The 15,025-nt window shown below is 41.9% G+C and overlaps 1 protein-coding gene across 1 annotated transcript in view; it reads left to right on the top strand.

The window, feature by feature from the left end:
- Positions 1-997: 997 nt before the first annotated feature.
- LNX2 (ligand of numb-protein X 2) overlaps positions 998-15,025 on the top strand; it is a 169,307-nt gene continuing 155,279 nt past the window's right edge. Inside the window, exon 1 of the mRNA XM_078655991.1 lies at positions 998-1,099. The gene's annotated coding sequence lies outside the window, so the exon portion shown is untranslated. The remainder of the gene's footprint in view (positions 1,100-15,025) is intronic.

Below are 15,025 nucleotides of genomic sequence, written 5' to 3'. Positions count from 1 at the left end.
CATGACATCCATTTGGATGTGTGAGGACACCAAGTTATAATCTTTAGGAATCTCCTGGGTTCCAACCTAGCTCCCTTTTCTATACACTCTCATAGGAACAGTACCTCCTCGATTTACTGATTCACTAATTTACATAGCTTACACAAAAACTAATTATGGAAACATGTAAATTGATGTATAATCTTTAAATTTGAACTTACAGTAGAGTCAGAGGAAGAGAAAAGGGGAGAGTGGTTCCAAAATGAAATTTCCCGATGCAGTTACCATAGGGAAATTTGAACAGTGCAACAGCCAAAATGGCGAAACGAAATGACACCAAATTTGGTAGAAAGGTAGATCTTTACCCAGAAACCGTGCTATTTATGATTTTGTGTGAATCCATTTAGTAGTTCTTGAGAAATTAATATTCAAATTGTATAGGTATCTGGACTGTTGGGTCCGCAGGAGTGCCACAGGACCCAATTGTCCAGTAATAAGACCAGTTGTTTTACTGGTCTTATTGGTGTTGATTTTTATTTTCTAATTGAAACCTTCTGTTTTTCTAGCATGTTCTGGTTGTTACAAATAAGAAGGACAATATGTGCATTTATTGTGTTGCCCAGCTCATGTAATGTCTACGTTTACAACTGTGCTCAAAATGGCTGCCATCCATAGTTGTATATTATTACAAATTAAAACTAATCGAATATGTACATATCTCAATTGGGATGCTATACACTGGTCAATATAATTGCACATAGACAGCTTTAGCAAAATTCTGTTCATGTAATCTTCCTGCAGGCTGTACAACAGTGAATTGCTTAGCACTTAATAATTCGTGTTCATTTACTTCGCTCAGCAAATCATGCATTGAGAAGGGGGAGGCTGTTTGCCGAGGAGGTGTAATAATCATAGTTGACACCTCACCACGTCTTCGCCCGTGACATTTTAACAGCCTTTTCTCCCTTTCCTGGAATTTCCGAGTTGTCATGTGACGCATTCAGCTCCGTTTCATTCCTTACATTTCATGCTCTTTTCTCCACGGTGCAGGCACGCGCAGCCTTTTTCTGGGACCTGAACTTCTGAGAGACAAACACAGAAACAAGGGAAAGCATTTAAGGTGAGGTGCCTGCGGGTATCAACTCTGTCTGTGCTTGTACAGTGTTTTGCGTGATTTGTGATTTCATTATTCGCTGTGCCGTCTGCCTGCCAAATGCACACTGTCTGCTTGTACCTGCATAGGTCGATGCTTCATAGCGCAAGGATATGCTCAGTGAAAGCCCAATCAAGTCTGTAATTAAAAATATAGATGAACAGAGTGCTTTATATAGAATATTACACATTTGCGTGTTTCTCAGAAATATTTACTGCAATTGTCCAGTGTATATTAACCTTTTTATTGTTACATTGTTGTGTTTGCCGAACACATATTTTTGCACTCAGAGTTTGCCCTGTATCTCTCTAAAGCTGTGTGTTACCCTTTTTGGGTCTGGTACAAGCATTATAAAAGTCTAAAAATCAGAAATTAGCGTTTTACTGCAAATGTCATGCTGCATGTTGGCTGTATCATATTTTACGTGTTAAAATTGTTGATTACTTTAAATATTCTGATCATTAAACTCTAGTTATTCATTCATTAGCTCCTGTATAAAAATAGGCGTCTTATTGTTTGCATCAATTTTGGAGAGCTATCCATTCACCATTCATTACTAGAAATTATGTATGTACATTTTTGGGTAATTGTGGGCTTTTTAATTTTTTCGGCCTTTTCAATGGTATGCAATATGATGGTTTGGTTGGTTACATCCGAAGGGATCAATTTATTACAAATAATGTGAACTCCATATGCACCCAGTTTGATGGAGAGCGGTTTCCACTGACGACTTTCTATGTGAAAGTGTTATCTAAAAATCAGATTGTAGTAAAACATTGAGAAATAGCCTTCACACTTCTTTTCATTTCAACAGTTTGACATATACAGTTATCACCGACACAGACTGTCTCACTCATAGTTACATGTCTCTTACAGCCATTGCAATTCAAGAGGGAAAGGCTACCTGCTGCCTGGGAAGAGGAAAACACTCGGTGTGAATTCCAATAAAACATTAACTTTCCCCTTGACTAGGCGACTGCCTACATTTATAGATATGTGTGATCTGTAAAGAAAGTGAGATCCTCCAGACATAAGAACTGTATTTTCTGTTGCTAGGTTACAGAGGGCGCCTGCTTGCTGCAGTGCATCATGGTAACTAATCCAAAGTGCCAGGATGTTTTCCAGTCAGAGTAAAGTTAGAGGATTAGGCTGCTATCTTTCTGTTCCGAGCCAAAAGAGGATGCTTTAAGTTCATTGCTTTTCTGAGAGCTGTACCATGACCATGAATGAGGTAGATTCCCTTTTCTAGTGAATGTTTAGCCTTCATGGACTTAACATGTGCCATTGATACGGTGGACCGCCCCGAACTATGGACAATAATGTGACAGCTAGGTATCAACAGTGCAGTTATTACCCTGCTTCGTAGGTTTCATGCACACACCACAGCCAGGGTTATAGTAGGAGTGGGAACCTCACAGAAGAATTTCCCTCGGTAGCAGGGGTCAGACTGGGCTGCGTATTGGCACCATTTCTCTTTTCAATCTATATTAATGACCTTGGAGAGCATCTGATAAAAGATATTCCAAAGGTCAATTTACAGCAAGTTCCCGTGTTATTCTACACAGATGATGCTGTTCTTATAGCAAGAACAGCTAATGGCCTCCAATCCCTTCTAGATGTTTTAACAGTTTTATGGATAGCCTAGGACTTAAGACAAATCACACCAAGTCTTTTCTAATGAAACGTGGCCCTAAATTGTCTAAGACATTTTTACTTAGCAGTGAAGAAATTAGGAAAAACCCTCATTATATGTATTTGGGAGTACCAATAGATGTAGACTTTAACTGGAAGTTTTTACTGAATGTAAGAGATGTGCAATTTCAAAGGGCAATTGATGCAGTTTTTAGATTTTCCAAAAAGCTGGGGCACAAACCAACCAATGAATTGCTTGGTATTTTTAAAATTAAATGTGTCTCTGCTGCTTCATTCAGTGCCAGTATCTGGGGTCATGCCAATTGCAAACCTCTTCAAATTGTGGAAAATAAATTTAGCTGCTGGCAGTCACACAATCCACCGCAAACTCCTTCCGTCCTTTTGTTATGATGAGGTTGGTCCGAACCACCTAGAAAATCATAATAAACTGTAGCCTCTGCTACTTTGGCTCTAGATCAGAAGCCCAACTGTGCAGAACACATTCTGACTTATTGCATGAATTTGGATAACCGATTAGATATTCCATGGTTTAAATATCTAAAAATGAGTTTTTCTAGGCTGGGTACCCCAATATATTTTTCTAACTCGACTGGCTTACTCATGATCCCTCCGAGTAGAATAAAAGAGATTTTTTATCAATATGTTCAATTGGCACGATTGGAGGACAGATGTGGTGGGTTGGGAGTTATCCCCTGGCAATTACCTGCATGCCCCGCACTTTACATGCAGATAATTGCACATTGCAAATTGCACATGAGAGGCAGAAGTTCCTGCTGACCAGGTTCCACCTTAAAACCATAGAATTTTTGTCTGCTTTTCCAGCTAAAGGCACCTGATTTTCATCTCTTCCCCTTCGTCATTGTGAAGCTCTGGCAGAACAAAGCCCTATGCACTCTATTCTATTTTGCACATTTTATACCCCACAAAGCAGGCCATTCCTTCGCCCATTATTACGAGCATTAGAAACCAGATCCTACGTAACTGCCTTTGCTTATTTACATCACCTGGGAAGTGAAACTGTTATTTATGCTGTACTGAATTATATTATCAGTGCATTAAGCATTCAACCTAAATACTAAATTATTTATGCTTTTATTGCGGCTCTTTCATTTTGATCTATTTTAAATCATTTTAAAAGGCTTTTTATTTTATTGTGTATTGCAATGTATTTTCTCTCTGGTGTGACTTTTATTGCTCGACAGAGTGGAATAAAATATTATGATGATGATGATGATGAATGTTATTGCTCTTTGCTTCAGACTTTTCAGCAGAACTTGAGTGCTGAAGGAATGTGCACATTGTAAAGGCCTTTTAACGGAGCAATATGTGAATGATATCACAGTAGCTCTCAAAACACAAGCAGCCAGCAAACAAAGGAACATTCTGGAATGTTGTTTATGATTGTTAGAGATGCAGGAATGTGCAAAGAAACTGGCTTAAATTGCATGTCTTTCCCTTCTTTAAGCAGTCAATAAAGCTTAGGTTTATGTATGTAATGCCTAAGCACCGACTCCCACTGTTATCATAGGCATCCAGCATGTGGCATAAAATAGCTTGACTTTTTAAAACAACTTTCTTTGATATATTTTCAGATTGCCACATTGATCGGATTATTCCATTTTGTGATACATTTGCTAATATTTGTTACTGTTGCACAATATAGTATGTGGTTAGTTTGTTAGTTAGTTTATCGTACTAGGGCCCTCCGCTGCTCCCCGACTGCAACAACGTCTTCAAAGGCAAAGCAGTGCACTCCAAGTATTGAGAAAAGTGAAATTTATTAGGACGCAGACCTTACATCCCTCGCATTTCAGCAAACGCTTTACCCACAGCTGTCGGCTATAGTGAAAGGCCATAGTGAAAACAACACATTATATGTACAGTGGAGTAGCGTTGAGTGGAGTAGAATGTCAGAGTGGAGTAGAGCTGAGTGGTATAGAGTGTCATGGAGTGGTGCAGAGCAGAGTAGAGTGGCATAGAGGGTGTTGTGTAGAGTGCACTAGAGTGTTGTAGAATGAAATAGTGTAGGACAGTGGAATTGCATAGAGTGGAGTAGAGTGTTGTCACATGGAGTGGTGTAGAGTAGCATGGAGTGGCTTAGAGTGGAGTGATTCAAAGGAGAGTGCATTGCCGTGGTGTGCAGTGGCGCAGAGTGCATTGTTGCAGAGTGGAGTGGGTAAAGTGGAGTGGCGCGGAGTACAGTGGCACTGAGTGCAGTGGCATAGAGTAGGTTGCTTCAGAGTTAAGTTGAGTGGTGCATGGTAGAGTAAAGTGCTATAAAGCAGATTGTTTCACAGTAGGGTGGAGTGGTGCACAATAGAATAGAGTGGCTTTAAGTGCAGAGTAGATTTGAGTTGCATAGAGTGGATTGGTGTAGAGTGCAATGGCATAGAGTGCAGTGTTGCAGAGTAGAGTGGCATAGAGTGGAGTGGCATAGTGTGGAGTCATACTTAGTAGACTGCAGGGGGTGCAGAGTAGAGTGGAGTGGGGTAAAGTGAAGTATGCTTGGTGTGGTAGCGTACTATCATTACAAACAATACATCTTCAATTGAAATCACCATTACATTTGCACAGATAAACAGGAACATATTTACAAGGAGTTAACACCACCAGAACGTCTCTTTTTTCAATGTTCTGGTGGCATCAAGTTCCTTCGCTTTACTTACAAAGTGGCTTAAAGCCACTTAACATGGCTTAATGCCACCTTGTAAATAATGCCCCTATTCATGCAGCACTTAGCTTGAAAGGGACGTGCAATAGGTGCTGCAATGGGCGTTCTGCTGCAACACCCATTGCTTTTTGACACTGCCCCATATTTACAAGGTTGGGGTAGCAGCAAAAATATCTACAGGGAATACCTCGTCTTAAGCAGGCAGTATGAGGAGGAATATTTATTTCATTCCTCCTCGTATTTTCCTCTTTCCATCTGTGCCTCCGTGGCACACATGGAAAGGTCAAATCGCCTATAAAGAATGTTTATGTGCAGGAAGGTGTCCCATAAACAATCACCCCTACAACGCAGGCCCCCCTTCAAAATAGAGCACGGATGCCCGCACTGGCGCTAGGCAGCTTTTTTAGTGCCAGGGGAAATGTAGAGGGTGCCAATTCTTGTAAATACAGCTCTTCCGGGTGTTTTGAAACTGATGGAGCGTGGTGTTGCCAATTTTGCAGTAACACCGTGCTCCGCCACTTTCTAGTAAATATGCCCCACAGTTTTACTGAAAAAAGTATACAGCGCACAAAGGATAATGGATGGAAGTGTCATCACCTAGTGATTTGTTTTGATTGTACTCAAATATTTGTTCCCACCACACTTCAGAATTACCGAAAATGTACAGCAAATGTGACAAGATAAGAACAAGATTTAAAGTCCTGTTAGAGAAATCCAGAACTGTTGTAAGAATACAGTGAAAAGGGTTTGGGCAACGAAAAGGACAAACTTAAGCTGGCCAGCCTAAAATAAAGCGAGACAGCAAATAGAATCAAAGCAAATGTGAGTTACAAACCATAAAGCCAGTGGTAAGCAATGGGGGTTACTTCCCGAATGTCCCAAAGATGCCGTTAGCAAACCAGGCAGCTGTCCTGGCTGTAGGGCCCCAACCTGAAAAACAGCAGTGCAGTGACCCGGGCACATTCCTGTATTCACCTCCAATTAAAAAAGTAAATATACAAGGACTTTAAGTTAAGCAGAATCGCAACATGAAAATCAGACCTATACAGACAAGCATTGAAAATGCAATAGGTCTCGCCTTTGATTAAGTTGAAGCTATTTGCTTTGCTAATGGCATTGTATAGCAACTCAAATGGGTTTTAACTTAATCAAAGGCGAGAAAAATTACATTTTCAATGCTTCTTCTTTCCATGACACTCCTTCATCATGCCCACCTCACCTTCCTCCCACTGGTTTCAAGATTTCCATTCATATACAATTATTGAAACAATAAAAAAGGACGAGTAGGAAGGGCCGACATGATTGGTTTAGTCCGGCTCTACCTTTGGTGCTGTGTTGTTTCCAGTGCTGCTCAATGAGAGGGAGATGGCCAACAAATGCCTTCAATGACCCCAGTCCTCCCCACTTCCCCGCCTCAGCTGCACGTCACAGACAGGCTTCATGGCAACAGGTTTAATCTGCGTCATATTAAACCTGATCCTAAGGAAACGTCGGTTTACCAAGAGGTGGGAAGAAGGCGGGATATAACAAATTTAATTAAATCACATACTTCACACCAGTCCTCTTCTTACCAATGGAAAAACCATTCTCACTTTTTCTCTCCCTTGGAAACTTGGCCAGCACCCCCTCCCCTGTACTAAAAAAACCAATCCTACCCCAATTACCAGGGTCATGCAAGCCCCTACTCCCATTCACAAACAGTAACTGAGGCTAAGCAGGTCCCAGCCCCCCCCCCCCCCCCACCCCTCCAAGGAAAGGCAGACGAGGATGTGGGATTGTATGCAGTATACTGTAAACTAATTAACACTATCTGACCTCCTGTAATTACCGGGGTCAGCAACCCGCAGTCCTGGAGGGCTCCCGTTGCACTCCCCAGAGGTCAGGGTATACCGTGATTACATCGACTCCGGCCATTAGCTAACCAGCACAACTGTACTCTGTGCCTAATGCAGTGGGAGCGAGGTGGGTAATAACACGCTAGTAGCGAATGAATGGCCTTTCTTTATACCTTCATTTAACTGGCCAGCTAATTTACAGCGCAAGCACAAAGGCCCTCTCACAGGGGCAACGCTAAAGCGAGGCTTGCAACCCGGAAGTAAGAACCGTGTACCCTACAGGCGTTTTTATAATTAAACATCCGCAGTCCGACGTTACTGTACATGTTAAAATGCTAGAAGCAATGCAGAATTTGATTCTACGTAAATGTATTGTAATTGTATTTATATAGCACTTACTACCCCTGACAAGGCTTTGAAGCGCTTTAATTCAATACACGTACGCCACACCCCATAATGTCTGGTGTCTTGCCCGTTAAATGAGTGGTTTGTAGATTACCGAGAATTCAACGCACACTGCAAAGTCTTTGAAGTTGATGGGCTTGCCTGGAGAATGTTGTTGGGTGGGGACGGAGTATAAAGAACACTGGAGGGTCTGTGCAAAATGACCACCCACAGCGGGACACCGCCTGCCAGTTGTCTCTCAAGCCTGTGTCGAGTCCCAACTGCGAGACAGGCATTCCACACTCGCCTGGTAATGTGTGTTTCTAATGCAATTAGCCGTTCATTAGGTTCTTTGCGGCGCTTGAGACTAATGTGCAACAATTGGGGAGCTTCCAGCCTTGCCCACGCTCGGAAGCAAAAAACACTACACAGTATGAAAGGCAAATTGTTTACTTTCTGCAGCGGTACAGTGAGATTTTCTGTCACTCTAGAGATTCCTTCTGCTGAAACGGTTTTGTTTAATGATTATTCTGCAGGAAAGCAACATGCAGAGTGAGTGGTTTCCTTCATGCAGCAGGCCTGCAGCTATATGCAGCTTTGCCACGGCTAGTCCGTAGCATAAATAAACATGCCCAAAAAGGCATATCCTACTAAAAGAAGCCCAACCACCAAAACAAAAAAAGACGGCGATAATTTAAAACAAGCCCCCCTCAGCTGCTAGGCAACCTGCAACGCTGGGCCAATGCCAGCGCGCCTTGCGGTGACGTAGGAGCCCCCAGCCAATGAAGCTCCCGGCGGTAATTTCTTGTCTTTATGGGGCCATGTGTTTTGAACACATGACCCCATAAAGATAAGAAAGCTTTCAAGACGCACGGAAGGCAGACGAGCCCGTCCAAGTGGGCCGTCTCAAAAATAGAAAAGTATACGTCACAAAAGCTCTTTTCCAATGGCTGGCCACCGTTTAGCATAAACGGTGATGCCAGCCAATGGAAAAACGGGGCGGGGCTTAAAGCCCTTTACAGAAGTTACTCTAAATCATTAAATCTCGCCGAGCGAGCTAAGCATGTGCGCAGCCACACTAACCAAGACCTAAGAAACAAAACTTTAATACGAGGCAATGTAAAGGTACATCAAAATACTTTAGACATCCTGCTGAAAGTTACATAATATGTAATGTATTGCTAGCTATTGGCAGTGCCGGTGCAATATGTCCATGAGCTCAGTAATATAGAGTAATATACAGTGTAATACACATATAGACAACAAGCCCCTCACAGTACATAAACATCATTCAGTATAGAAAGCATATATAAAGCCCAAATGAACATGCTGCTAGCTCAAGCATAAACATAGTCCTGAAAGCACCATCACAGTCATTTAAACTGAACCAGCCCATTGGAAAACAAGTTTAAAAAATTCAAACTGAGATTACAAATACAAAACCCAATACATAATCACAAAAAATTATAAGCAATCTTATCTTCCTGACAAGCAACACTGCTTTGGAGTAATGTTTGTAATGTCATCATCTCAGCATTCTGAAAAAACAAACAAAAAATTGTCTTAAAAACAAACATAAAATGATCTGTTCAATAACTGTAGAAACGTTACTCGCTAAAATCAGATGGAAGGACTAAATAATGACATGTCCTCAGCCAAATATACATTCAATTCCTGATCTAGGCTTCAACCTGTGGGGAACTTACTTCTACAGACTAATAATGTATCTAGATGCCATCAGTCTGAGCATCATTTTTCTCTTACCCCCTCATAGTGTCTTTTAACCTATGACAAAGAATGTAAATAAACTCACATCACTGCTATGCTCATCTTGAAAGTGGCATGCTTTTTGGTATGATGGATACTGCTCCCTATATATCACAGTTCACAAGGGTACAATAATACATAGACAACCAAGTCAGACATGCTTATGTAAAATTGGTTAATACACGCTGGCTTCTTTGAGTATGGGACAGTATAAAAGAAGACATTGCTACTATATTTACAGGCTTTGTAATTGCCACAGATATGGAAACCCTTAAAATTAGTTCCTACCGGCCAATCATGCATAGTAAAATCAAGTATCATGAATCAACTCCTTAAGGATGTGTTCCATCTATATGTGATGCTCTGATTGGTACTGATACATTTAGAAAGAGAGTTGCCGGACTTAAAAATGTGCCGGTTTCTTTTCATGATCCTCTGTACCTCATTTGATTGAACACTAAGGGGCCCATTAGGATGTCGGGCCGGCGGGGGCAATCCGCCCGACATGCTAACTCGTTTTCTCCCCCGCCATATTAGTATGGCGGGGGGGGGACCTCGGCAGACGGAAAGACCGTCCGCCGCTTTTCCGCCCCGGTCGCCTTGCGGGCGGGCAGAAAAGGAATAATATGGTGGCGGTGTCTATCAGACACCGCCGGCCATATTATGATGGGCATTTCACAATGCCTTTCCGTGGAGGCAATGCTGCCACGGAAAGGCATGCGGTCTTCACTTTGGGGGCCCCCTGAGGGCCCCCAAAGTGAAGGAGGGGTGGGGGGGTGCACACGGGGGGTACCTGTGGTCCCCCCTGCATTTGCATATACAATGCGGAAGGCACCGCGCGGTGCATGCCGCATTGTGTATGTAAATGCATACATGCATTTATAACATTGTGGCAGGCGGTGCAGAGAACACCGCCCGCCACAATGTTATACATGCAGGATGCGGCCGCCACTGTGGCGGCCGCATCCTAATACCACCCACGGGACCCCCGCCCTTATGGCGGGCGGTCCCAATCCCTGACAGGATGGCGGGCGGGTAAAGTCCGCCCGCCATCCTAATGACCCCCAAAATGTTGTAATGAATTTCAATGTTTCATATGTGTTGCTTGATTCATGAGGGGGATATATCAAGTCATTTCTATCTTTTAATTTTGCTCTTTCCTTTCCTACATTGACCCATCTTTTAACCCGTCTTGTGACCTGTCTGTCAAGGAATTTGCCGCAGTTTACTGTGGTTGGAAGAAAGTTGATTCCATTGTGACAGTATTTTTCAGGAAACTCCCCGTGTGTAGGAGGACACAAGGCTAAGGATGAGTGCAGATTGGGTAAGTCATGCCACATTTAGGGAGACAGATGAGTGATAAGCGATACTTAAAAGCAGAGTTTGCCGCTTCTGTGTTTGAGTATGGTGTCGCGACGCAAAGCCAAGAGGAATATGGCTGCTCAGTCAGTATTAAACCACCAACAAAAAAACTTGTTTTACAGAAAATAATAAAAGCATTCCAAAACAAAAATTATTAACAAAATAAAAACAAATTACATTATTGTTAATGTAATGTAAAACATACTTATATAGCGCATACTGTCACCCAAAGGGTATCCTGGCGCTTTGACTCCATTTACATCACAAGCAGAGAGGGATCACACAGCCCTAGGAAAAATATGGTACTTCAGCCCCTTTTTAAAAAGAGACAGTTCGTCAAGATTCCTTAAGGAAAGTGGAAGAGAGTTCCACAGTTTAGCAGCAGTGAAGCCAAATGAGCGGCCACCCATCCGTGTCCTCAGGATTCGGGGAGCTACCACCAGATGAGCAGAAGAAGAGCGTAGGAGTCAAGCTGCCGAATATCATTTAAATAAATTCTGAAGTGCAATAGGCCCCAGACCATGAAGTGCTCTGAAGACAATGCAAGAGGCCTTAAAGCAGATCCGCTGATGTATAGTCAGCCAATGAAGGTCCCTAAGTGCCAAAGATGACGAGGCAGAACGCATCCACGAGAGGGCCAACTTAATAATCATAACAATCACATTAATAATAATAATATCAATAATAATAATAATATAAATCCAGTTTCACCAACAGCAGGTAAGGTGGTGACTTCAGAGGGGTTAGATTTACCATTACCACTCTAGTCTAAGCTCCAGTTAAAAAAAATGTGTTGGACTTCAGAGAGATTTGATTTACTATTGCCAATCCAAACTGCCCAACAGTAGAGAAAGTGTTGGACTTTAGAGAAGTTAAATTTACTATTCCCTCTCTAGTCTAAGCAACAGTAGAGAAGTGTCGGACTTCACAGAGGTTAGATGATTTACTATTCTCTCTCCAGTTTAAACAACAGTAGGGAAAATGTTGAACTTCGGAGGAGTTAAATTTACTATTTCCATTCCAGTCTAAGCAATAGTAAGGGAAGTGTTGGACTTTGGAAGGATAAGATTCACTATTTCAAGTCCAGTCTAAGAAACATTAGAGAAAGTGTTGGACGTCGGAAGGGTGAGATGCATTATTCCCGCTCCGGTCAATCCAGCAGTAGGGTTAGTGCTAGACTTAGGAGGGGTTAGATTTGCTATTCACACTCCACTCTAAGCAACAGAAGGGAAAGTCTTGCAATACGGAGAAGTTAGATTTACTATTTCCTCTCCGGTCTAACCATTTAAAAGATTTAAGAGGCCCTTCAACTTGATTTTCGCGTGAGTTGATGATTATGACCACCTACAGGACTCAATTTTTCTCTTGTGTACACTTGCTCCCTTTCTCTCTCATTCACTTTCTTATCTTGTTTTTTTCACTCTTTTTCTCTTCTTAGCTCCTGCTCTGTTTTCTCTTCCTTCCTTTCTTCATCACCTTTTTTTCCGTTTCCTCTTTTCTCATTCTGTCATTTGCTCTCTGTCTACATCACTCCATTTCTCTCTCGCTTTCCTATGCACACTTCTACCCTCTGTGATCCAATGCACCTCCTTTTTGTGAGTTTCTTTTAACCTTTCATGCACGTGTTGCTCTCACCTCCTAAATATATAGCTATAGATATATGATCTCCTGGGTATATGTATTCAAATGATGCAGCATGTTCTCCATATTAATAGATGTGGTTCTTCCTTGTAATGTCTTTCCAAGGTACCTGCATGTCTGTGTTATTTATTCCAGCTGTTAAATAAAGGATCAATGATTGATGGCTGAAAAACTGACAGAGGCATTACTTTACCTGATAGAAATTAATCAAATTGGATTTTTGTTGGTACATTTAAAAATCCTGTACACAGTTTACTACACCAGGGTGCAGTTAAAACCTTTTGAGACCTATTCCTGTGCCAGATGCGGAGATAGCGCTGGGGCGCCCCGTTGCTGGGGCAGCTTTGAGCGGTACAAATCTGTTTAATAATAATAATTTGTTTCAGGGACTATAGACAAGAAGGTACATTCTTTCACATGCCTTGGCAGTGTCTGCTGATGCAGTCATTCTGCGAAAAGCCTATGCGGCTGAGATGTAAAAACCCGTGGTTTGGCTAGCAAATGCAGCCTGTGCTCCTCTTGTTTGAAGGTTACTCTTCGCTGTTCCCAGATTCAAGAGATCAAACAGAGCTGGACGGATCCTCAACTTTCTGGATTCTCACCTCTGGAACAATCTTCCTCTCTGTTTCAGAACTATACATTCTTACGTGGATTATTACGCTGGTTCATAGATCATTTGTCACACTTTCAGTTTATTGTTCTTTGCGCCAAAATAGCTTTTTGGTGCACATGCGCTAAATAATCTAGAATCAAATCAGGGAGCTGAGTTTTGTTCCAAAGGGCTACCATACTGAGAAGGTAACCACATTGGACTTCTGCAGGACTAAGAAGCGAGCCTATAACAAGGTATGCGGGGAGGTTCCACCTTTCATTTGACAGGTAATGAAAATGTTATTTAGTAAGATGTATATATCTTTGGGTTTTTTGCAAAATTCAGACTTTTCACATTTGTATGTGCTAATGCCCCAGTAAACATCATTGTAGTTTAGAAACCTATATTTTTTACGCAACAACAGCATATAATAAACGACCATAACTTCTATAAATCTTTAGTGAGGGAACTGACTTCCAATACCAGTTGAGGAAGTGAACAAAAAATGCCTGTTAAGTATTTCTTGTGAGCTTGGTTTCTTCTCTATAAACTCCAGAGTAACAGATGTGGCTGATAGGTGGGGTAACGAGACATCTGTGCGTTCCTCCAAGTCCAGAGGGACCATGGAATAAGGACCTGTTGTGTCGCCACATTGCCCTGCCGATACTCAGGTAAGTCGGCTCTAAGGTGATTTCTGCAGTAGCCAAGGTTGGCATGGAGCAGGCCTAAATAATCAAGTAAAATGCTCTCGGACACATGCAAGTAACCTTCCTGTTGCTGCGCGGGGTCCCTCTCTGAGGCCACGCCCGGAGGTGGCGGCATTTATTCTTTTAGTCCCATTTGGCGTGTGACAAACCGTGTACCTCACTGTAATGGGGCATATCATTTAGAAACACCCCCGGCTCAGGAGAACAGGTTAACAATGCAGGGGGTGACATCATCGAAAAAGGCGACACTACAGGAACCAAGGAGATCTTGCAGGTGTGTCCCCAAAAATATTGAGGTACCCAGCTATCATACCCACAGCAACGCTACTGCCCTTCTTTAAGCCGTCGATCTGGTCCTTGAAATTCTATTTTGTTCATAATCATATTACAACATTTAAAGAACCCTGCAGTTTGTATTTGTTTTTGAAGGACGTGCAGGAGTATGCGAATAATATCATAACAAAAATATAATATCGAGCCGCTTTACACGGCCATGACACAAGCCAGCTCATGTGCCCAAATTCTCCATCACCAGTTCCTTTCTCCGTCATGTCCAAAATATTCCAGAACCTTTTCTTGTGATTACTCTTCATTCAAAGCCCAAAACTGTGAAGAGGTAAGGCTCTACTTCAGTGTCTCTTAACCTTTGGTCCCCGAGCCCCTGGGGGTCCAAGGCACCTATTCACATGATTCCTAACCATTACTTTCTGTAACTAAACATAAGCATTTTGAGATAAATAACTATTGAAAGGTGATTCCTCCTACAAGGATAATAGTTTCATCATGTAACAATGATACTTACTTGACGTCTACGGGATTGACTCACCAAAGTATATGATATATGCATTAATAAAAGCGGAGGTCTGATTTCACATGATTGCCTATTCATTTGTGAAAGTGGCAGTAGTCACTCTCATTTAAACATGCATTTGCAGAGGAACATAAATGTGTTAAGTTCATATCATATGTACTACTTTGTGTATTTTATGCATTATTGCCAAACCACAGAATAGCTTGGGGTCCCTGCATTCCAGTTGTGATTCCGTGGGGTCAAGAGACTGCCAAAGGTTAAGAACCACTGCTCTACTTCATGTGCTTATCTTTTCTAAGATCCTTACACATTTGCCGGCTGAACCAGAAACTTCAATTAAGTTTTTTAAAAAGCCCATCCATTTAGCACACCCATACACATCATGATATAGATTTTCTCAGGAGCGTCTGTAAGTCCAAAATACTTTTTCCTTGACCTCTGTACTATTTCAAACTTTTCAGGACATCTTC

Source organism: Lissotriton helveticus, chromosome 8 (assembly GCF_964261635.1).
Source record: "Lissotriton helveticus chromosome 8, aLisHel1.1, whole genome shotgun sequence".
In the NCBI taxonomy this organism is placed as follows: domain Eukaryota; kingdom Metazoa; phylum Chordata; class Amphibia; order Caudata; family Salamandridae; genus Lissotriton; species Lissotriton helveticus.
The sequence above is the reverse complement of the archived record's forward strand: the minus strand, read 5'-3'. Positions and strand labels throughout refer to the sequence as shown.